This window comes from Tursiops truncatus, chromosome 2 (genome assembly GCF_011762595.2).
Source record: "Tursiops truncatus isolate mTurTru1 chromosome 2, mTurTru1.mat.Y, whole genome shotgun sequence".
NCBI lineage: Eukaryota > Metazoa > Chordata > Mammalia > Artiodactyla > Delphinidae > Tursiops > Tursiops truncatus.
The window spans coordinates 73895178-73918163 of NC_047035.1; the positions used below are offsets into that span (position 1 = coordinate 73895178).

General features: G+C 40.8%; 1 protein-coding gene, 1 long non-coding RNA gene and 1 other non-coding gene across 3 annotated transcripts in view; all 3 read right to left on the bottom strand.

Moving 5' to 3' along the window:
* LOC101322361 (dehydrogenase/reductase SDR family member 2, mitochondrial-like) overlaps nucleotides 1–22986 on the bottom strand; it is a 170226-nt gene that overhangs the window by 37262 nt on the left and 109978 nt on the right.
* Nucleotides 57–6725, bottom strand: LOC141277991 (uncharacterized). Its single transcript, XR_012330024.1, has 5 exons — nucleotides 6489–6725; nucleotides 3915–4018; nucleotides 2023–2085; nucleotides 1774–1823; nucleotides 57–189 (listed from the first exon to the last, which is right to left on the bottom strand). It is a non-coding gene; the product is annotated as an uncharacterized lncRNA (long non-coding RNA).
* LOC117311339 (U2 spliceosomal RNA) lies at nucleotides 7064–7250 on the bottom strand. The gene has a single exon (XR_004525552.1). It is a non-coding gene; the product is annotated as a U2 spliceosomal RNA (small nuclear RNA).

The following is a 22986-nucleotide window of genomic DNA, read 5'->3' on the forward strand; positions in this document are numbered from 1 at the left end:
TTCGGCACTGTGACCAGAGGTCCTTGCTGTATGTGTTGTACTGCAGCACTCGCTCCTGATGGAGCAGGACAAACACGGTCAGTTCTTATTGCCTCTTATCTCGAGGCCTTTCATTTGCTGGAACTCTGTGAGATGGAGCACCTTCACTTAAGATGGGCTGGTTGGCCTATCGATGAATGAACGACATTCCTGTTTGGGGAGAATGAGTGGAAGGTGATAGGTTTATACAATAAAAGTGCATAGTGAGTTAAGGAGTATGGAGTAATCATCACAGACCCTGAACTGGGTATCTGGGTTCCTATCCCTACTCTGATCCTTCTGTTCCAAATTCCCACCAGCTGTCTTGGTGTCTGACCCATGATAGGACAGAGTAGTGTTTATGATAACTATAAAGTCTGTAGAGAAAGAATATTTATTTAAAAGTGGCCTCCAACGTGCCCACCTGGAAACAAGCATCTCTGGGGATTCAAGATGGGTCGCATCTTGGGGGTTAGTCACTTCTCTAGAACAAGGGTTTTCCACAGGGGGTCACGTTCATGCTTCCTAAAGAGCCCCTTCATCTTCTAAGGACCAGGTAAGAGCAGTGCACCAGTGTATAATCCTGTTAGTCCTTGATGTTTTCTATGCGACACAACAACCCACCTGCATTTAAATCGCTATATGTTTCTTGGAGAATTTATAATTTTTCCTCCTGTCAATCAAGTACATCCGCCATCAAAAAACCTTGACGCTGGAAGAAATCTTGGAGTTCCATCTTTTTAACCTCTAAATTTTAAAGATCCTGAGCTCAGGGGGGTGAAGTGCTTTGCCCACAGTTCCTATAATTTAGGAGCAAAGGGGGGACCTCAATCCAGCTTCCCAACTCTCAGTTCAAGTATTTTTCCCCCCAGCCTAGCCCATAGCTGTGCTAAAGGAAAAATTTCCGGAACAAAATTAAACAGGCAAAGAAGACTTTGTTCAAGGTTATTGCAACAGGGGCTGGGGTCCTCAGCTCAGGCTGAGCTCACCTCTAGGGAGACAAAGGGCAGGAGAGTTTTTAAGAGCTGGGGTGGGGAAGTTCCAGGCCATCTGTGTTTGTTAACTGGCCTTACCCAAAGGAAAACTAAACTTTATTGCATCTTCATGACAGGAGGTAGTTTTACAATTTGGAGCAAGATGCCCACCTAAATTAGGCTCCTATCCTCCCACAGAAACTGGGAGATAGGGATGCTGTCTCCCTTGATGTTTATATTTCAAAGGGATGTCTCCCTGGTCCTTAAGAAAGACATTCCTGGGTTGTAAAACTGGCAAGATGCTTTTTAAAAAGATTTACAACTCAAAGGGGCAGAAAGAATTCACAGTGACAGGTTTTGAAAAGGAAACACTAAGAAAAGGGAGGTAAGGGCTTGGAGTCAGGAAGAAGCCTGCCTAAAGTCCAATCAAGCTGAGGGGAATGTTGAGGCTCTCTTGGTCAGATACCGCAATATTTACTGCTTACACTAACTCCGAGGCTGTCCCTCTTCTATGTCTTTCAACTCAGCTACACATTGGCATATTTTGCCAACTTCCCAATGGCTCACCTTCAGCCATCATGGGAGAGCAACAGTGGCATGGCATGGACCATCCATGTCCCTGCCAGTGGCACCTCCCATGTGAATCTCCCTCCCTATTTCCCTCCCCCTCTCACTTCCTTCACTCCTTTTTCCTTTCCAAAAATTACAGTCACAGAAATTACATCAATAGTAGACAGAAGAAACATGTCCACCTATTATCTAATAAAGAAAATGCATATACCTGAGGCAGGAGATAGATGGGCCGCAGGGTAAGCAGCAGGAGTTCATTCCCTGTGGACAGAAACTCCAAAATATCAATAACAGGACAATCGAGAGAGGAGGCTGAGCCTTGCCCAGATAAGAGATAAAAGACCACATATTCCTCATCCTCAAAGCTAAGGAGACCTTCCCGACTACACATGCGTAGAAAGGCTCCTTGGAGGTCATAAAGGGAGGGGGCACCACCCCACAGTAAGTGATGTCAACTTACCCATAGGTCTCTTCACTAGAATCCCTCTTGGCTAAGAGATGTGCATGCACACAGAGGAGGACCCTGTAATATACGAAATATGGACTTAGAACCAGGCAAAGCGGGACTTTCGTGGTGGCGCAGTGGTTAAGAATCTGCCTGCCAATGCAGGGGACACAGGTTCGAGCCCTGGTCCTCTGCTGCGGGAAGATCCCACATGCCGCGGAGCAACTAAGCCCGTGCGCCACAACTACTGAACCTGCGCTATAGAGCCTGCAAGCCACAACTACTGAACCCACGTGCCACAACTACTGAAGCCCGTGCGCCTAGAACTCGTGCTCCGCAAAAAGAGAAGCCACTGCAATGAGAAGCCCGCGCACTGAAAGGAAGAGTAGCCCCCGCTCACCGCAACTAGAGAAAGCCTGCGTGCAGCAACGAAGACCCAACACAGCCAAAAATAAATACATAAATAAATAAATAAAAATGTAAAGAAACTAGAAAAAATAAAAATCCATATGAGATAAAAGAACCAGGCAAAGCAAGATGATCGGTCAAAGGAAACCTGGAAGAAATACCCCGTAAAACTGATTCAAACTACCACGAGGGCATGACTTTCTCTCTGAGCGCCCCCGTGTGTCTATCCACATGTACTGTATGTACTCTTTTTCCTCCTAATAAACACTTTACCTACTTCACTACTTTCCATCTCTATGTGGAAATTCATTTCTACACAGCTGACGGGCCAGGGCCTTGTCACTGGCCACTGGTCCCTTGTGGTCTAGTGACTAAGATTCAGCGCTCTCACTGCTGCTGCCCGACCTCAGTCTCTGGCTGGGGAACCTAAATCCTGCTTCAAGCCGCTGCAGCTCAAGGCCACCTGAGATCATACTTTACCAAGAAACATCAGTTTAAGTACTAAAGCCTTAAAATGAATGGAGAATAGATCATAATCCTGTTTGCTCTTACTGAAAAGGCTGATGACCTTCTAAGTTTTCAGGAAATAATTGCTGTCACCCCAGATTCAAGGAGCAGGAATAAATGTAAGTCCGTCACCAGCGTCGGTAACTCTCCATGTATGATTGAGCACACACTCAAGTCTAAGGGCAGGTGAGCAAAGACTTTCAAGGAAATATTTACTGTCTCTATTGTGAATGATCAGAAGACAAAATTTTATGTTAGGATGTCCATTAGGTGGGGAGATCAATATGTGGGGGGAACCATGCTTTCAAATTCACTGAAATTAGAGTCATTGCAACCAGTGCTGTGCTGTATCATGATCATTAAAATTTTCGTAATAAAAAAATTCTCAGTACTTAAAATAAATATTAGTCACAATCATCACTGTTTCCAGCCCCTTAAGTAACATACTTTGAGTCAGTTGTGTAAGCAGGAGTCAAGCCTGTCCCGGTGAGGAGAATATTTTTTGGCCCCAGAGAATTCGCCTCCCTACCCAGGGGGATCCTACGCTGAGGTGGAACTGTGGTACCACCATGGTGGCCTACTCTGCTCTTGAAAGCCTTTCCAGCCTCCCACCTGCCCCACCAGAGACAGCGAGTCTTGGTATGCATGCTTGGTTGTTCCCTATCCTCTCAGGGGATATCTGTTCACGGTATTACATTCGTATTACAAAACTGGCTTAAATCCCTGTGCAAATGTCTTATTTATTTTTGTTCATTATTCCATTCAAGAGGTTAGTTTTTTTTCCCCTGAAATTTCCAAAGATTCTTTCACTCAGGCTTAGCACGTAATAGACGCTAAATAAATATTGAATGAATGAATGAATGGATGGATGAATGGCATTATTTGTAAAACTTCCAGTTACCTCACATTTCTAGGCCTATATAGCTAAGAATCTGTTGGCTAGTCATTAAACAAGCATTTGTTTAAGGGGTAAGTATTTACACGTTACTTACAAGTGTAAGTAGAAGAAGGAAAGAAGGCACATTGCATCAAGTTTCTTTTAAATGTTTTCACAACAGCAGTGTTTCTCTTCCTCCTCCACCTCCCTTACCTCAACCTACAGGAAACAAAGAACATTTTCCATCACAACCCACTACACACGTGCACACACACGAAAATTTCACAAATCTCACCCACGCTATAATTTCAGTGTACTCTGATATTTTCTATTTCATTTCTTAAAAAATAAATATGAATTGAGACCCACTATATAAGTTTTATGACCCATTACTAATTGAGACCTACAATTTGAAAAACATTGCTCTTAAAACTACTTTAAAAATAATAGTGGAAAAACTGCTGAATATATTTTTATGAAAGCCATTCCTGGGAATATCTAAAATTTTGAAAGTGCTAAATTCTAAAAGAGTAGTATGATGTTGGAGTCAGTGAAGATAAAGGGAGATTGGATCCATAACCCTTAGGGTTACAGGGTTCCAGACTTGAGGGTTTAAATTTGGGAAGGGGAAGAAAAATGGGAGTAAAAGATAAATGGCACAGATAGGAAATAGATTGAAATACTAATAACTTCATTTGACAAATTCTGCTAAAAGCAGTTGGCTACATTCCTGAGTCAGGGGACCTAGAAATGTCTAATTCCCATATGGTATCACCAGCACACTGTGAAACAATATGTTCTTTTAAAATTAATTCCATTCATTTATTTTTAATGACAAAGTAATACATAAATACATTCTTGTCATTAAAATTATATAGAAAAAAAGTTCCTCTTGACACTGTTTCTCCTCTCTGATCCCAGCGAATTTTCTTTTTTTTTTTTTTTTTTTTTCTTTTTTTTTTTCCAGCGAATTTTCAAGAACTATTTTCAATTTGAATATACTTCCAGATCTTTCTAATGCATTTATGTTGGGCTGGAAATACAAATGTACATGGACATACAGGAATATATAAAAAACTTAACTGGTTTATAATGAATGCTTTGTTCTGTAACTTTTTTTTTATATAACAATATGTCCTAGAGACTTTTCTACATTAGTGCATATAGAAACAGCTTATTCTTTTAAATGTAATTATTGGCATGTTTGGGTTTAGGTATACCATTTTTTTTTTTTTTTTTTTTTTTTTTAGGTATACCATTTTATAAATTTGTTTTTGCTTGTTCCCTCTGTGTTTCACTCCTGTTTCCCCTTTATTGCTGTAATGTTGTGGTATAATAAGAAATATATAGTCGGTCATCTTCCCCAGTTCCTGGCACGGAGTCCCTAAAACTCTTGGAACCTCCATTGTGATAAGTCTGTTTATATGCTAATGAGATGACTCTGGGAGGCTGGGGGTGGTTGCCAGAGGAACAGCCACCTGATTAAAGGGTTGGAACTTTTAGCCCCACACCCGACCTCCAAGGAAAGGAGAGGGGTTGGAGATTGACTTAATCGCCAATGTCCAATGATTCAATCAGTCATGCGTACATCATGTAATTTCTATAAAAACTCTAAACTAAGGGGTTCAGAGAGCTTCTGGGTCAGTGAATGCATGGAGGTACTGAAAGGATAGCGTGTCCCAAGAGGGCACAGAAGCGTCACACTCCTTCCCACACGCCTTGCCCTGTGCATCTCTTCCATTTGGCTGTTCCTGAGTTGTATCTTTTATGATAAACTGGTCATAGTAAGTAAAGGGTTTCCCTGAGTCCTCTGAGCTGTTATAGAAAATTATTGAAACTGAAGAGGGGGGTGTAGGAAGCCCTGATTTATAGCTGGTTGGTCAGAAGTATGGGAGGCCCAGACTTGCCATGGGCATCCGAAGTGGGAGGCAGTTTCTGGGATGAAGTCTTTAGCCTGTGGGTCTGCACTTACTTGGGATAGTTAGTGTCAGAATTGAATTAAATTGTAGGATACGCAGTTGGATCCATAGACAGCTGGAAAACTACTCAGTGTTGAAAAACTGCACATTTTACGTCAGAGTGTTCTGTGTGTAGAAGAAACTGGTTTTCTTACATTTGCCTTCTTTTGAGTTATTTGAATATCTTTTAAATATTCCATTTTAATTTATCTATTGGGATTTCATTATATATCTGTTACAGTTTTTTTTTTTTTTGCGGTACACAGGCCTCTCACTGTCGTGGCCTCTCCTGTTGCGGAGCACAGGCTCCAGACGTGCAGGCTCAGCGGCCATGGCTCACGGGCCCAGCCACTCCGCGGCATGTGGGATCTTCCCGGACTGGGTCACGAACCCATGTCCCCTGCATCGGCAGGCGGACTCTCAACCACTGCGCCACCAGGGAAGCCCCATCATTTAATCTTAATTACCTCCTTAAAGACCCTATCTCCAAATACAGTCACATTTGGAGGTACTGAGGGTTAGGGCTTCAACATAGGAATGGCGGGGGGTGGAGTGACAGTTCAGCCCATAAAAAATATTAACCTGTATGTTCTTTTCTTCTCTCTTTGATTATCCCATTTGGCCATGAGACAAGATGTTGCCAATTCCCTCAGTGTATTAATTATCTATTGCTGTGTAACAAATTACCCCAAAATTTAGAGACTTAAAACAACAAATATTTATTAGCTCACAGTTTCTGTGGGTCAGTTTATCTGGGTAGTTCTGGCTCACAGGCTCCTGTGTTGTTGCAATCAAGATGTCAGATGGGGCCGAAAGGGATTGGAGCATCTGCTTCCAAGATGGCTTGCTCACATGGCTGTTGGCAGGCATCCTCACTACATGGGCTTCACATAGGCTGCCTGAGTGACATCACAGTATGGCAGCTGGCCTACCCCAGAGTGAATGGTCCAAAGGAGAGTGAGCAGGAGTACCTTTTACGACCTTTTACGACCTACTTTCCCAAGTTATACAGTGTCACTTCCACAGTATTCTATTCATTAGGAGCAAGTTACTAGGTTCAGTCCACACTCAAAGGGAGAGAAATTTGGCTTCCATCACTTGAAGGGAGGTGCACCAATGAAATTTTGAACATATTTTAATACCACCACACCTAGTAAGGAAGTAGAAGGTTGGGAAATTTCACATTTTTAGCATCTAAGTTCGAGAAGTATAGTCCAAGTCTCAGACCAAAAGGGACTTTTAAAAAAAAAAAAGTAAGCCAATAGAACAGACTAGAAAATTTCTATGAGCTGGTGTAAGAGAAGAATTTGGGGCAGAGATGCAGAGTGGGAATGGTGTAAATCTCCTGTCCCTGCCTAGTCTAGAGTGGGGATAACTAACAACCTGACAAATTCTCCATAACGTTTAGGGTCCGAGAATAAAGAGAACCCAGGCCGTACTTCTGATAAGAATAGATACTACACCTGATCTTAGCCAAAAGGCCGAGAAGCAGTTGCCCAGGCCATACTTCAGAGCAGCAGGCATCAGGAAGAAATTACCTGTGCTATCAGGCCATGGAATCACACAGACAAAAGGTGTTTTGCATGTGGGGCAACAGAAGGTCAGAGACAGTCTTATGCTTTCCAGGCCCTGGGCCAGTGCGGGGACAGGTGAGGAAGGCCTGGGGTGTGTCATATTTAGAAATTAACTGAGAGGAGAGCCACAGGCCTTCAAGGATGTCCTGATTTGGACGAGGAAGTAAATAGAATTCATGATGGCTCCTGCTGACTGAAGAGTAGGAACGTTTAAATTTTTAACTGTTTTCCAAAAATATTGTATAAAAGTGTAGCCCATAACTGCTATATCTGCCAGCATTTGTAACAGCAATCTTTCACATTTTGGTCATTCTGATTAGTGAAAGATGATATATAAATTATTAATTTTATTTTCCATAGTTACTAGGAGTTTGAGGATCTTTTATAATTCTTTTTACTGTTTGAGTGTCCTCTCCTGTGAATTGTCTGCTCCTCATTTGGCAACATTTCCATATTGTCTTTTCCTTACATTTGTAGGAGTTATTTGTCTCTTTGGACACTACTCCTTCATCTGCTACATATGTTGCAAGTGTGCTGTCATAGTCTGCCACTTGTCTTCTAAATGTGTTTATAGTGTCTTTTGCCAAACAGAAGTTTTCAATTTTAATATAATCAAATGTATTAATCTTTTCCTTTATGGTTTGTGCTTTTTGTGTCTGCTTTAGGAAGTCCACCCATTGCCAAATCACAGAGATATACTTCTGTATATTTTCTATTAGTTTAAATGTTTTAATTGATCTAAAATTTGGTTTTTCCACTTATAAGATTGTGATCTAATTCTATTTTATTCCAAAAGATGAGCCAGTTTTCCAAGACTTTTTTTCTGAATAGTTTATCTTTTCCTTGGTGAGTTTTAATGCCTTCTCTAGTATTCACCCACATGTGCATGGTTCTGTGTCTGGGTTCTCTTTTCTATCCCACTGATTTATTTTTCTTCTCCTGTAATGATACTACACTATTTTATTTATTTAAAAAATTTTTATTGTTATTTATTTTTGGCTGTGTTGGGTCTTCGTTGCTGCGAGCAGGTTTTCTCTAGTTGCGGTGAGCAGGGGCTACACTTTGCAGTGTGCAGGTTTCTCATTGTGGTGGCTTCTCTTATTGCAGAGCACGGGCTCTAGGCACATGGGCTTCAGTAGTTGTGGGACATGGGCTCAGTAGTTGTGGCTTGCAGGCTCTAGAGCACAGGCTCAGTAGTTGTGGCGCACGGGCTTAGTTGCTCCGCGGCATGTGGGATCTCCCCGGACCAGGGCTCGAACCTGTGTTCCCTGCATTGGCAGGCGGATTCTTAACCACTGCGCCACCAGGGAAGTCCTATTTTATTTTTTCAATTGAAGTACAGTTGATTTATAATGTTTCAGGTGTACAGTAAAGTGATTCAGTTACATATATATATCTGTTCTTTTTCTTATTCTTTTTCATTACAGGTTATCACAAGGTATTGAATATAGATCCCTGTGCTATACAGTAGGTCCTTGTTGGTTATTTCATATATAGTAGTGTGCATCTGTTAATCCCAAACTTCTAATTTATCCCTCCTCCTTCCCCCTCCCCTACACTGTTTTAAACTCTAGCGTCTTCAATATGTCTTCTCCAACGGGGCAAGAGACCTCCCTCACACACACATACCTGTGTTCTTCTCTTTCAAAACTGTCTAAACTATTAGTGCACCTTTACTTTCCCACTGGCATTTTAGAACAGTCAAGTTGCCTAAAAATCCTGCCGGGATTTCAATTGAGATTGCATTGAAGTTATAGATTAATTTGAGAGATAACTGACATCTTTATAATGTTAAGGTTTCTCATCCAGAAACCTAAACATCTGTTTATATTCACCTTTTGTTCTATATCTTTCAATCAAGTTTAAATTTTTTCCTGTAAAGATTTTTTGTGCTTTTTATTTAGGTCTATTTCTAAATATTTTCTGTGTATTGATTGATGTTGTCTACGTGATGTCAGTTTCCAAAATATGTGTTAGGATCTTCTCCTATGTTTTTAGATTTGTCTTTATCTCCCTGTAATTCTATTTTTATTTTGTATATGTAACAGGCTGTTAAAATTGACATCTTGTCCAAGGCACCAAAATACTCTAGATGAGAAATTCCAAAGCCAGGTGATCATATACAAATATTCAAAGACAATGTTTAAAAACTTGTTCTATGACTTTTAAACCTCTCACCCAGTTTTAGGACACAAAAAAGGAATCAGTACGGAGGGGAACATACTCCATTTCCGAAGAGATCTGTGAAGAGATTTCTTTGGAAAGAGATGATCCTTTGCTATTAATACCCACCCCACTCCAAACTTTGGGAAGAGGAAGGAGGTGCTTTACCTCAATTTTCTTTAATTTAAACAGCGTCTACTTTCCCCTAAAACCCTAAATTTCCAAACCTGCCATCCAATCCCCTCCTCAAAGGGCTTTATTTTAAATTTGCAAGTAGTATACACAGTAGACATCACAGGACCACAGCTCAACTCCCAAAGCCTCACGTGGGATCGGGAAAGGGGTGAAGGTAAAGGTGACGTCCTTTTTAGCGTCACGATCTCCTCACTACCGCATCAAAATAGTTGAATGCATAGAACATCAGGCTCTTCCTGTAAAAATGTGATGGAGAAGTGGCTGGAAAATGTGTCACTGACTCGATTTAGGTCAGAATGGGCTTCTGCTCCGATCACCTCAACACTAACTCACTGTATTCAACCAGGAAGGCTAGAAGTTAGAATGTTTATGACCCTGTCAGGCAGAAATTTTAAAATGTAGAGTGTTTGGACTTCCATGGTGGTGCAGTGGTTAAGAATCTGCCTGCCAATGCAGGGGACATGGGTTCAATCCCTGGTCCAGGAAGATCCCAGATGTCGCAGAGCAACTAAGCCAGTGCACCACAGCTACTGAGCCTGCATTCTAGAGCCTGTGAGCCACAACTACTGAGCCTGCGTGCCATAACTACTGAAGCCCACGCACCTAGAGCCCGTGCTCTGCAACAAGAGAAGCCACTGAAATGAGAAGCCTGCGCACAGTGCAACGAAGAGTAGCCCCCACTGGCCGCAACTAGAGAAAGCCCGCGCACAGCAACGAAGACCCAATGCAGCCAAAAATAAATAAATAAATATTTTAAAAAAAGAAAAGACAATACAAGGCTTAAAAAAAATAGAGAGAGTGTTTGAGTTCCTTGCACCTTTAACAAACAAGGTCTCTCACACAGTTAGATTTGGAATTCATGATGACTAAATCATCGGGGAGAAGGGCTATTGCCTGCAGGAGAGCTCTAGGGAGACCTGTGAGAAATAAGAGACTACAGACAAAGAGCCTGAGCTCTTTCTTTCCCCAAACAGCCTTTCCCCTGGGACTCCCCATCAGGCTGAGAAGCCTGGGACAGGTTTCATGTTTCTGCGTGTTAGAGGCAAGAAGTGTGAACACTTATTCTAGAAATGCATTAGCGCCTGTAGCCAAAGTATCAGAGCTAGTGGAATGTTTCCTGTCTTCACCAAGGCTCTGGATGAGTGAAGGGAGATGTAGGAAAGAAAAAGGAGGAAAAGAAACAGACAAGCTGCTAATGAGTAAGAAGATTTCTATAGAACACTTCACTTAGTTAAAGTGCAGTCATTTGACTCTTGTTTATTTGTGTAGAAAATGATGACCCATCCAAGAATCCATTAGAGATGATCAGATTGGTTCAAATTCCCTTGTGTTTCGTTGAGTGTGGACAAGCTAGGGAAACTGAAGCACCATTGGGTGGGAAGAGGCATAGAAAGAATGAGTGAAAGCACGAGTTCACAGAAGTGATGCGTACATCTTAGAAAAGCACTCAAGATAAATGTCTGGCTTGAAGGTGAGTAGTTTCTCACTTTGATTCATAGGTTGCCACATTTTCAGAAGCATTTTTGTGTCACATACCTACAGGAGCTTACAAAAAGATTCATGGAAGCTTAAGGAAAAAAAAGAAAGGGAGTCTTTCTTGTTTCAGTACTATGTTTTTGCTGGAATGAATTTCTGCTACTGTGAACTCTGAAGAAAGCTAGTTAGAAAGAAACTAATTATATTAGAAATTTTTCATTGAGAGTCATGAGCCCGAATGTCACGGGGACTTTGCTCCTCGGGGTCCCCAGGGACAAGAGAGACAGAAAAAAGAAAGCAAAACCAGGACATTTGCTTATTGATAAAGTACCTTTTGAAAATGTATGCACATTTCTTCAAAGTTATTCATTGCACACAGTGTTCAACCTGTCCTGTAACAGTTATGAGAGTGTTAACACTAACATCTGGTCCAGCTCTTGGGTCCTATTCCAATGAGCTTGTCTCCAGTTGTCCAGAAATTGCAGCCTCTTTCAGGGCATGATTCTGTGCGTCCAGAGGTCAGGTTTACTCAGAGAGCTAAGAACAATGGGTGAGAAACCAAGAAATGCATATGTTAAGGTTTTCCAGAGAAATAGAACCTCTATCTCTCTATCTCTCTCTCTATCTCTTTATCTATCTACCTATCTATCTATCTATCTATAAAGAGAGGGAGAGGGAGAGAGATTTTAAGGGATTGGCTCAAGTGATTGTGGAGTTGTGGTAAGTCTAAAATCTGCTGTGCTGCAGATCCAGGGAAGAACTGATGTTGTAGCTCAAGTTTAAAGACAGTCTGAAGGCAGAATTCCCTGTTCCTTGGAGTCCCTTAGGCTATTTTCTCTTAAGGCCTTCAACTGATGGATGAGACCCATCCACATTATGAAGGATAACCTGCTTGACTCAGAGTCTACTGATTTAAATGTTAATTTCACGTAAAAAAAAACCTTCCCAGCAACATCCAGACTGGTGCTTGATCAAATATCTGAGTACTGTGGCCTAGCCAAGTTGACACACAAAATTAGCCATCACAGCTTACTAGTTGTGTTACTTAAGTTTTTTTGTTCCGGTACGCGGGCCTCTCACTGCTGTGGCCTCTCCCGTTGCGGAGCACAGGACACGCAGGCTCAGCGGCCATGGCTCACGGGCCCAGCCGCTCCACGGCATGTGGGATCTTCCCGGACTGGGGCACGAACCCGTGTCCCCTGCATCGGCAGGCGGACTCTCAACCACTGCGCCACCAGGGAAGCCCTACTTAAGTTCTTTTGATTGCAAAGGACACTCACCCAATCTGGAAATTACCTTAGAACAAAGGCAGTTCTCAGGGATGGTGAATCTTTTGCTCACCCTCATAGCTGGAATGTCCTCTCCCTCATAGCGGGGAGTGTCTATTTGGTAGCAAGAGAGGAATGGAGCAGAGATGCAGAGAGAAGCAGGTACAGATCCTCTTAGGGAGCAGTTTTCAACTGGAGGAGCAGGTCAGGAATGCCAGTGGAGCTTTACGAAGATGACGATGCTCAGGCCCCTCCCTAGACTTCCTGAATCATAGCCACACCCTATTTCTTGAGGATGCACACCCCCTAGAGGCAGGCTATATTTGGACAGAAGCAGCATCTGATTCGGGGACTGAGAGAGGTACATTTGTATTGTAACTTGAATTCAGGAACATTCACTGCAAATGTTGGACTCTAAGGATGAAGAAAGGGAGGAAAGAAAGTGGGTGAAGGGCGCTATCAAGTATTAATAATTCCAAAGAAAGAGAGAAATACATTGATAAGAAGAAAACTAACATAAGAATTGAAGATGATGGTAGAAATTTAATAAATTATGCATAGGAGTCATAGGACTCAATGACTAGGGAGCAGCCAGTTTTAGTTTTTGCTGGAACCAGGACCTCTAGACTTGTAGATATTAAAGTCACAGGGATAAGAAGCACAAATTAGCCAAGTGAGTTGCTGGGAATGATGTTAAAATGGACCCCTCCGACTTTGATCCTGGACACATGTGTTCTGTCTGTGGGGACACAGCATCGTTGGTTTAATGACCATTGGTTTAAGATGTACACTGCATCCTGAAAGACAGCATCTTATCTCCATGCTGGTGCCTTAGCATCCCTTCAAAAAACAGTTACCATGCTCTTTTATATGAGCAGCTTCTGGGTGACATGGCATATGCTAGAACCCATAGATTCTGCCGTCATGTGCCCCTTGTCACACCCTCTTTGGCATAAAGTGGGTTTTTTGGCCTAGGGTAACATTATGTGGAATGTCACGGTGGTAAATCAGACACCCTGTGAGTCCTTGATTGATGGTGTTGGTGCAGAAACAGTAGGAAAAGCACACCTCTTACCCAGAACACATGTCAGTCACCATCAGGATGCATTTTTTTTTCTTTTTTTAAAAAACTGAAATATAGTTGATTTACAATGTTGTGTTCCTTTCTGCTGTTCAGCAAAGTGATTCAGTTATACATATACATATATATATATATATATATATATATATATATATATATATATATATATACATTCTTTTTTTTTTTAGGATGAATTTCTGAATGAAGGACCATAAAACAAGTCTCAAAAATATTGAAATCATATCGAGCATGTTCTCTGTCCTCAGTTCAGTTGTGCTAGGACTCAACTAACAACCGCCAAAAACTAGAAAGTCTACATATGTTTGGAAATTAAGGCATACATTTCCACATAACTCATGTTAAAGAATAAATCATAATGGTCATTTAAAACTATTTGGAATTGAATAATCATTAAATATTCCATATCCAAACCTGTGTAATAAAGCTTCTTAAAGGGAAATTGTAAGTTCTGAATGAATTATACAAAAAAGAAGAACAGCTGAAAAATAAATGAACTAAGCATCCATTTTTAGAAATTATAAAAAGAACAGCAAAATAAACTCAAAGAAAGTAGATTAAAGACAAGAATGAATCAAGAGATGACCGTAACGGGAGGAACAAAAAAGCCAAAATTTGGTTCTCTAGTAATACTGATAAATGACTGATAGAAGAGAGAGGATGCAAATAACTAACATTAGGAATGTAAAGAAGCATCTCTATTGATCCTGCAGACAATAAAAAATAATAGAAGAATATTGTAAGTAATTCTGTGCCCATGGCATTAAAATTTAGATGAAATGAAAAAAATCCCTAGAAAAATACAACGCACCAAATTTTATATCAGAAGAAATAGAAAAATATGGATAACAATTAAAAAAATTAATCCCACAGAGAAAACTCCAGGCCTGTGAATTTTACCAAACATTTATGAAAAAATAATGCCAATCTTACACAGATTCTCCCCCAAAATGAAGACAGAACACTTTCCAACCCACTTCATAAGGCCAGCATAAACTTTCATTTCAAAATCTGACAAAAATATTATAAAAGTAAATTTCAGTCTTATCTCTCACGAACATAGATGTAAATATCTTAAGTGAAATATCAGGAAACCAAATCGAGCAATATATTAAAAAAATACGCTACAAGTAAATTGGATTTAACATTAAGAAATCAATCGGTATAATTCACGATAAAGCATAATAAAGGACAAACACCATCTTATCTCAATAGATGCAGAAAAAGGACAAAAACTGTATCTCAGTATATACAGATAAATGATACCTTGTAATCAAACACATTATATTTTTGCAGCAAAATATATAAGTATTCTCCTTGAGGAGGATAGACTATAAATAGATTCCCATCTGTTCATGTCAAGTTTTGCTGCCAAATGAAAAAAACAACTTTCTTTTTGGATTTCAGAGTAGTGGATAAGGGATTATAGGCGTATATCAAAATAATAAAGAAAGATAGCAGATTGAGAATTCATAGAAATACACACTTAAGAAAAATAAAACCATAATGCTAAGTTCTTGACTTACAACAAAAAAGAACATTCATTGATCAGCTTAGTATCTTGCTAGAGATAAAGCTACAAGAGAAGTTAGTTATAATCAGGGTTGTTTGGTGGTCCTGGAATCATAACGGCTAATGTTGTCAAAGGTGATAACCAGATACACCTTTTGTGACAATAAGGGCACCGTTGCCCTGCACACTGGCTGAGGGCACCTTCTCCCAGAGATATGCTGTCAGCGCACACACGTATTCTGATTCAGGAAGCATGCTAATCTCAATATTAGCTCAAGTGAGAGACCAGGAGCATAAAGAAAGCAATAGGAAGGATCCATTCTACTTTTGACATTTTAAAATGCAAATCGGGTCATGTCTCTTGTCTACTTAAGGCAAGGTCACGTGCAGTGGCTTCAGGGCCACCCTCCCACTCAGATACTGAACTCTGAGGCAGGGCGGAGCTTTCCTTCCCCTTGAGCCTTTCAAAGTATTTGAAAAAAAAACTCAAAAAAATTCTGTTTCATATCTTAAAATATTTTATGAATCATTCTTAATTCAAAGCTACTGCATTAATTGCAATTTGGGGCACTTCTTTTTAAGAAGACAAACAACATTGCCCTTTGGGTCTACACAGCTTGTCGCTTCTCTTAACTTTTCTTGTTCTTAAGAACCTGAGTTCCTCCCCATCCCCCATTATTTTTTCTCTTTTAGGTTGCTTTATTTGCTTTTAGGCCTTACTGATTCTGAAGTGGTGCACCTCAGATTGGGACTTGAACCCATGTGCCAGGACTCGAACCCAGCCTAAACCCAGATTGGGACTTGAACCCATGCAGCGGGGACTTGAACCCGGCCAAAACCCACAGTCTTCCAACTGAGATCACACACCTGGTTTCAGGACGTAATGTAAAAGTTCAGGTTCTTGATGTCTCATCGCAGAAAGAATTCAGTGAGAGACAAAGTGATACGTAAGAAGTGGATTTATTTAGAGAGAAACACACTGCACAGACAGAGTGTGGGCCATCTCAGAGGGTGAGAAAGGCACCCGGGTATGGGGTTGTCAGTTCTTACAGAGGTGGGTAATTTCATAGGCTAATGAGTGGGAGGAGTATTCCAGCTCTTTGGGGAAGGGGCGGGGATTTCCAGGAATTGGGCCACCGCCCACTTTTTGATCCTTATGGTCGGCCTTGGAACTGTCATGGTGCCTGTGGGTGTGTCATTTAGCTTGCTGATGTGTTACAATGAGCATATACTGAGGCTCAAGGTCTAGTGGAAGTTGACTTGTCCGTCATCTTGGACCCATTTGGTTCTACTCAGTTTATGTCATGTCCTCGGGCTATGTCATTCTTACAAAGGTTATGCCCTGCCCCTTTCCTTACTGTTTCAATTCCAACATTTAATGAAAAATCAGTTACTTTTCTGATGACATTTGGAAGTTATTACACATTCTCTTCAATAAAAATAACTATATACCAAGGTATGTTATCTAATTACAACATTTAGTATTTTATCGTGCTTCTTTGAGCCCCCTTTTTATAAGGCTCTTGGCTGAGTTTAGACATTACGAAGAGTTTCTTCTGCCTTCCCACAGAAAATGAAAAATGTCACTTTTAAGTCACACCTTTCCACTCAGTCTTCAAGGGAAGATGCCACCCCACCATCCTCTGGCACTGCTAGTGAGAGACAGGAAATCCAGAGCTCAGCCTGAGGGCTTGTTCCTGTGAACACTACCCATATTTTCTTTCTTAGAAATGTGCCAGTTTATCTTTCCCTGTAGTTGAAAATGTTGAAGAAGCTGTGTCTCAGAATTTCTTACTTTTCCAGAGACACTGTTGGTGTGATTTTCAATCTGTGATCTTTTTTGCAATTCTGCAGTTTTTTTCCTTCTCTTTAAAAAAAAATGAATTCTACTCCTATTGTTCTTGTGTTATTCTTTTTGTAAACTTCTGCTAATTGAGAGTTGATCTTTTTGTTGGATTTCTATGTTGGCAACATCTTCTGAAATATTTCCATGTTTTTATTCATTCCTTTTTAAAAATTCTGAAATGGTTTAACAAATGGTGAGATATGATAGAATTGTAATGGATAAACAAGAGACTTTATTTTAAAGTTTATTTGTAGTATTTGGCTGCCAAACCAGCAATCAGATGGGATTGGGAACTGAACTATCCTGTCCTCTTTCTGTGAGACCCCTGGGCTAACAGTTATCTCTCCTTTGGTGAAGACAGGTGGGCACCTACTGCCTAGTGAAGACTGGGAAGGCAGCTCACACAAGTATGGAGTTTTCAGAAACTGCTCATGCATCTTGCCAAATATATCAGATAAAGATTTATTGATATTTTAAGGAATTGACTCACACGATCGTGAAGCTTGGCAAATGAAAATCTGATGGGGTAGGCCAGAAAGCTAGAGATCCAGGGAAGGGTTGCAGTTTTAAGTGCAAAGGTCATTTGTTGGCAGAATTCCTTCTTGCTTAGGGGAGGTCTTTGTTCTTTCAAGGTCTTCAATGGACTGGACAAGGCCCACTCATGTTACGGAGGGTAATTTGCTTTACTCAAAGTCCACCAATGTAACTGTTAATCTCATCCAAAAAACACCTTTGTAGAAACATCCAGAATAATGTTTGACTAAATATCTGGGCACTGTGGCCCAGCGAAGTTGACACTTAAAATTAACCATTACAAGCCGTCCCTTTGTCAACGTGGCATCTCTATGCTTCTCCTTAAAACATACTTAATCTTTAAATAAAGACAATGACAAGGTCATACTTCTACCGAACATGATATAACTCTTCTGCATCAACTAAAAATGCACAAATCCTTTCCCTAGAAGAGGATGCAAAGTCCTTGGGTGATGTTCACTCTTCTCCTTGATATCCTGTAACTTAAATACCATAATGTAAAGTTAACAACACTTAAATACCATGATGTGAAGTCACCTCTCCTCTTCTGTTTACTCCCCTTGGCCCATAGGAAGAAAATGAAATAAAATGATTTGTCTCTTTTCCTACCAACACTCATCAAGTACATCCTATAAAAGCATAAGTTTTCCTTCTTCCATTCCTTGCACAGCTTTGGGTATGGGGGAGAACGAAGAAGAAAGAAATAGAAAAAAATGTATGGAAGAGAGGGAAGAAAGTGGCAGAGTGGTTCCGAAACCATTTGACCCTTCAAAAAGAGAGAGTAAAATTGATGCCATCAAAAGAACAGACACTTTTCTCCCTCCTTCATTCTTCACCCCTCCTTCATTGCACCAACTCATTTCTTTCCTTTCTTCAGCCCAAATGTATGCAGGCATGAGTTCTCTCTTCACCATCAAGAGTATTCAGATTGTGGATATAATCAGGTGTCCAGTGAGCTCCTCTGTCATCACCCACCTTTGAGGGAAGAAAGGGATGGGAGTGGGAGACAGCATCTTTTCTTGTCCTCTAACTCTTTTTTAAAAAATAATTAATTAATTAATTTTGGGCTGCGTTGGGTCTTTGTTGCTGTGCGTGGGCTTTCTCTAGTTGCTGCGAGCGGGGGCTACTCTTTGTTGCGGTGCACGGGCTTCTCACTGCAGTGGCTTTTCTTGTTGTGGAGCACAGGCTCTAGGCACGTGGGCTTCAGTAGTTGCAGCATGCAGGCTCAGTAGTTGTGGTGCACGGGCTTAGTTGCTCCACGGCATGTGGGATCTTCCCGGACCAGGGCTTGAACCCATGTCCCCTGCACTGGCAGGCGGATTCTTAACCACTACGCCACCAGGTAAGTCCCTCTAACTTTTTTTTTTTTTTTTGCGGTACGTGGGCGTCTCACTGCTGTGGCCTCTCCCGTTGCGGAGCACAGGCTCCGGACGCGCAGGTCCAGCGGCCATGGCTCACGGGCCCAACCGTTCTGCGGCATGTGGGATCTTACCGGACCAGGGCACGAACCCGCGTCCCCTGCATCGGCAGGCGGACTCTCAACCACTGCGCCGCCAGGGAAGCCCCTCCTCTAACTCTTAAAACACTCCCCTACCTGCCTTCTTCAGACACCTGTGGCTAGGAAAAGGCTATCGCTAGCTGTGGAGTGAGGCAAAGTCAGACAGGGAGAATGTTTTTACTTGCCTTCCTCTTTCAGGAAACACCTCTTTAGGTTCTCTTTTTTCCCTCCACATCCTGTTTGCTGATTCATGAAAGCATCAAAATGGATCTGAGTTTTCCATAGAAACCATATGGTGTTCTGCTCTCTCAGGATCAGGGATTAGGAGCTGGGATTCCACATCGTGGAGGTGGATATATTCTCTTTTTCCAGGAAGAGACACGGGGTTATGTGACAAGAGAGAGTCTGTGCTATAGACCCAATGCTTCTGTCCCCCTGACCCCCAAATTCATATGTTGAAACCCTACCTTCCAAGGTGATGGTATTAGAAGGTGGGGCCTTTGGCAGGTAATTAAGATTAGATGAGGTCATGGGGTTGGAGCCCTCATGAATGAATTAGTACCTTAAAAGACTCAAGAGAAATCTTACTTCTCTCTGCCCTTCTGCCACGTGAAGACACAGCAAGAAGTTGGCCATCTATGAACAAGGAAGCAGGCCCTAACCAGATATCAAATATTCTGGAGACTTGATGTTGGAATTCCCACCTCCAGAACTGTGAGAAATAAATTTCTGTTGTTTATAAGTCAGCCGTTCTATGGTATTCTGTTATAGCAGCCCCAAAAGACTAACACAGCTTGCAAGCTCCATTAGGGTAGAGGCTATGACTCTTGCTCATCACTTATACTCAGGAACTAGCTCTGGCACAGAACAAGTGCTCAATTAATTACTGTTAGAGAACAAGCTCTAAGACCCATGAGAAGAAGAAGTTTCCTGGGAAGGAGCATAGAAGTGTGGGATCTGATGGCTGTAGTACCTGAGAATTTCTTTCAAGATGGATTAGACGGAGCTACATTTTCTGTGTGCTGTGATGTCTGACATATAGAAATTTAGAGGTATGTCTATATTATGGGTCTCCAGATGTCTATAATGCTATCTATAAAAGTTATTTTGAGCTTTTATAAATTTTAAAATGTTATGCTTATAGTACTGTACTAATATATTTTGTATATAAAAAATTTTTAAACAAAAACATAAATTCTTAAAAGATGCAATAAAAATAAATATAAAAAAGAAGTTATCATTTTCCCTGCGCTCTCATGGATGATTTTAAGTCTCCCCCGAGTTTAGTTAGTTCTTCCTATTCGAAAAGAAAGTTTGCAGAGCTTCGGGTGAGGTGGGGGAGAGACCAGCACGAAATATACTGGAGGGCTATGGTTGATTCTAGAAAGGCTAACCCATCCAAGTAATCAAGAGAATCTCTGGCTCATCTCTACCACTAAAATGCACTTTTGTAATGACTGTAATAAAACATTTCAGCTAATTACATGGTTATTCTTATTTCTGCTAATAGTTTATAAGGGTCCAAGGAAAGGAAGTGCTTATTTTCTCTCATGTATCATCATCCTGTTCATCATATAATTTGTGGATAGTCAGAAAGCTTTTCCTGGCAGGATGCATTGGCTAACTTTTGCTGCATAACAAACCATCTCAAAATTTAGCAGCTTAAAACAGCAAGCATTTATCATTTATCTCACAATTCTGTGTGTTGTCTGGGTTGGCAGTTCTCGTCTAGACTGCCTTGGCTGGGACTGGGTAACCTAGGATGACTCACAACTGACCTGCCAGCTGACTATAGACACATGGGTGAGCTAGTTAAGATAAACCAAGCATGGCCCAGATTAGCAGAGTCACCTATCCACACTGCAGATTACTGGGAAATGACTAAATGATTGTTTTAAGTGACTGAGTTTTGGGATGGCTTGTTACACTGTAACAGCTAACTGATACAATTCTCGTGATGGTTCCTAGGTGTTCAAGCAAGTACTATCATCACTGGAGAAGTACAGGCATACCTCTTTTTACTGTGCATCACAGATACTGTGTTTTTTTTACAAATTGAAGCCTGTGACAACCCTGCATCGAGCTAGTCTATTGGTACCATTTTTCCAACAATATTTGCTTACTTTATTGTCTATGTGACATTTTGATAATTCTCACATTTCAAACTTTTTCATTATATTTGTTATGGTGATCTGTGATTAGTGATCTTTGAAGTTACTATGCAAAAAGATTATGGCTTGCTGAAGGCTCAGATGATGGTTAGCATTTTTTAGCAATAAAGTATTTTTTAATTAAGGTATGTATATTGTATTTTTTTGACATAATGATATTGCACACATAATGGACTACAGTATAGTATAAAGATAACTTTTACAAGTACTGGGAAACCAAAACATTCATGTGACTCTTGTGATATTCGCTTTAATGTGGTGGTCTGGAACTGAACTTACAACATCTCTGAGGTATGCCTGTAATCAATCACATTGTCTGCCTAAGGATGGAGTCATGTGCGGGCCTTCAGTCTGAAACTATTCTTCCTAGAATGACAAAAGCCTTGATTGGGTGATGTTCTTGGACTTTGCTCATAGATGTTTTGCTGTTCATAGGTATAATTTTTTTCTAATTTTTCTTTTTTGTTGTCTCTGTTTTTTTTAAAAATATAAATTTATTTATTTATTTATGGCTGCGTTGGGTCTTCGTTGCTGCTCACGGGCCTTTTCTCTAGTTGTGCGAGCAGGCGCTACTCTTTGTTGCAGTGTGTGGGCTTCTCATTGTGGAGCACAGGCTCTAGGTGCACGAGCTTCAGTAGTTGTGGCACGTGGGCTCAGTAGTTGTGGCTCGCGGGCTTAGTTGCTCCGCGGCATGTGGGATCTTCCCCGACCAGGGCTCAAACCTGTGTCCCCTGCATTGGCAGGCGGATTCTTAACCATTGTGCCACCAGGGAAGCCCCTCTGGTTATTTTTTAATGTGCCAAAGTTTAAGTAGTTATGATTTCAAATCTCTCTTTTATGTTGTCTGTCTTTGCATATTTTTTAGGAAGTTTTACAATACTGTGATTTGATAAACATTTACTTATTGATACTTTTTAATTTAAGTAGTTTTATGGCTTTTATTTCCATGTATTGTAGAGCTGTTTTTAGGCTCATATAATTTAGGTTTGTTATATCTACTGAATAAATGGGTCCCTTTATCATTGTGAAATGAATGATCCTTTTATCTCCTAAAATACTCTTTTTTTGAAGTCCACTTTGTTATTAACATTGCCACACCAGCTTTCTTATGCTTAGCATTTTGAAGATTCATCTTTTTTTGCAGTACGCAGGCCTTTCACTGCTGTGGCCTCTCTTGTTGCGGAGCACAGGCTCCGGACGCGCAGGATCAGCGGCCATGGCTCAAGGGCCCAGCTGCTCCGCGGCATGTGGGATCTTCCCGGACCGGGGCACGAACCCGTGTCCCCTGTGGGAGTCGGCAGGTGGACTCTCAACCACTGCGCCACCAGGGAAGCCATTGAAGATTCAACTTTTGCTATCCTTTTGCTTTCAATGTATCTGTGCCTTTGTATTTAAGTTTTGTCTTTTATAAATAACATATAATTGGGTCTTGCTTTTTTATCCCTCTGACCATCTCTGCTTCTATGGACTGGTTAATTTCTGAACATTTAATGTAATTATAGAAATGACTGGATTCGGGTCTACCATCTTACTATTTGATTTCTATTTGCCCTCTCTGTTCTTTCCTCTGTTCCTGCCATTTTGGGGTTAGTCAAGCATTTTTAAAACTATTTAATTTTATCTCTTCTATTAGCTGTTAAGCAAAACAAATTGTATTACATTTTTAGTGATTGCTATCGCAATTACAGTCTGCATTAATTTATTATAATCTAACTTGATTTATTATTACACCACTTTACGTGTAACATAAGAATCTTTCAACTGTATAATTTTATCTAACTCATCCTCCCATCCTTTGTGTAATTGCCATCATGTATTTTACTGCTACATAAATTATAAATCCCATGTTACCTTGTAGGGTTTTTTTTTTTCTCTAAGCAGTCAACTATTTTA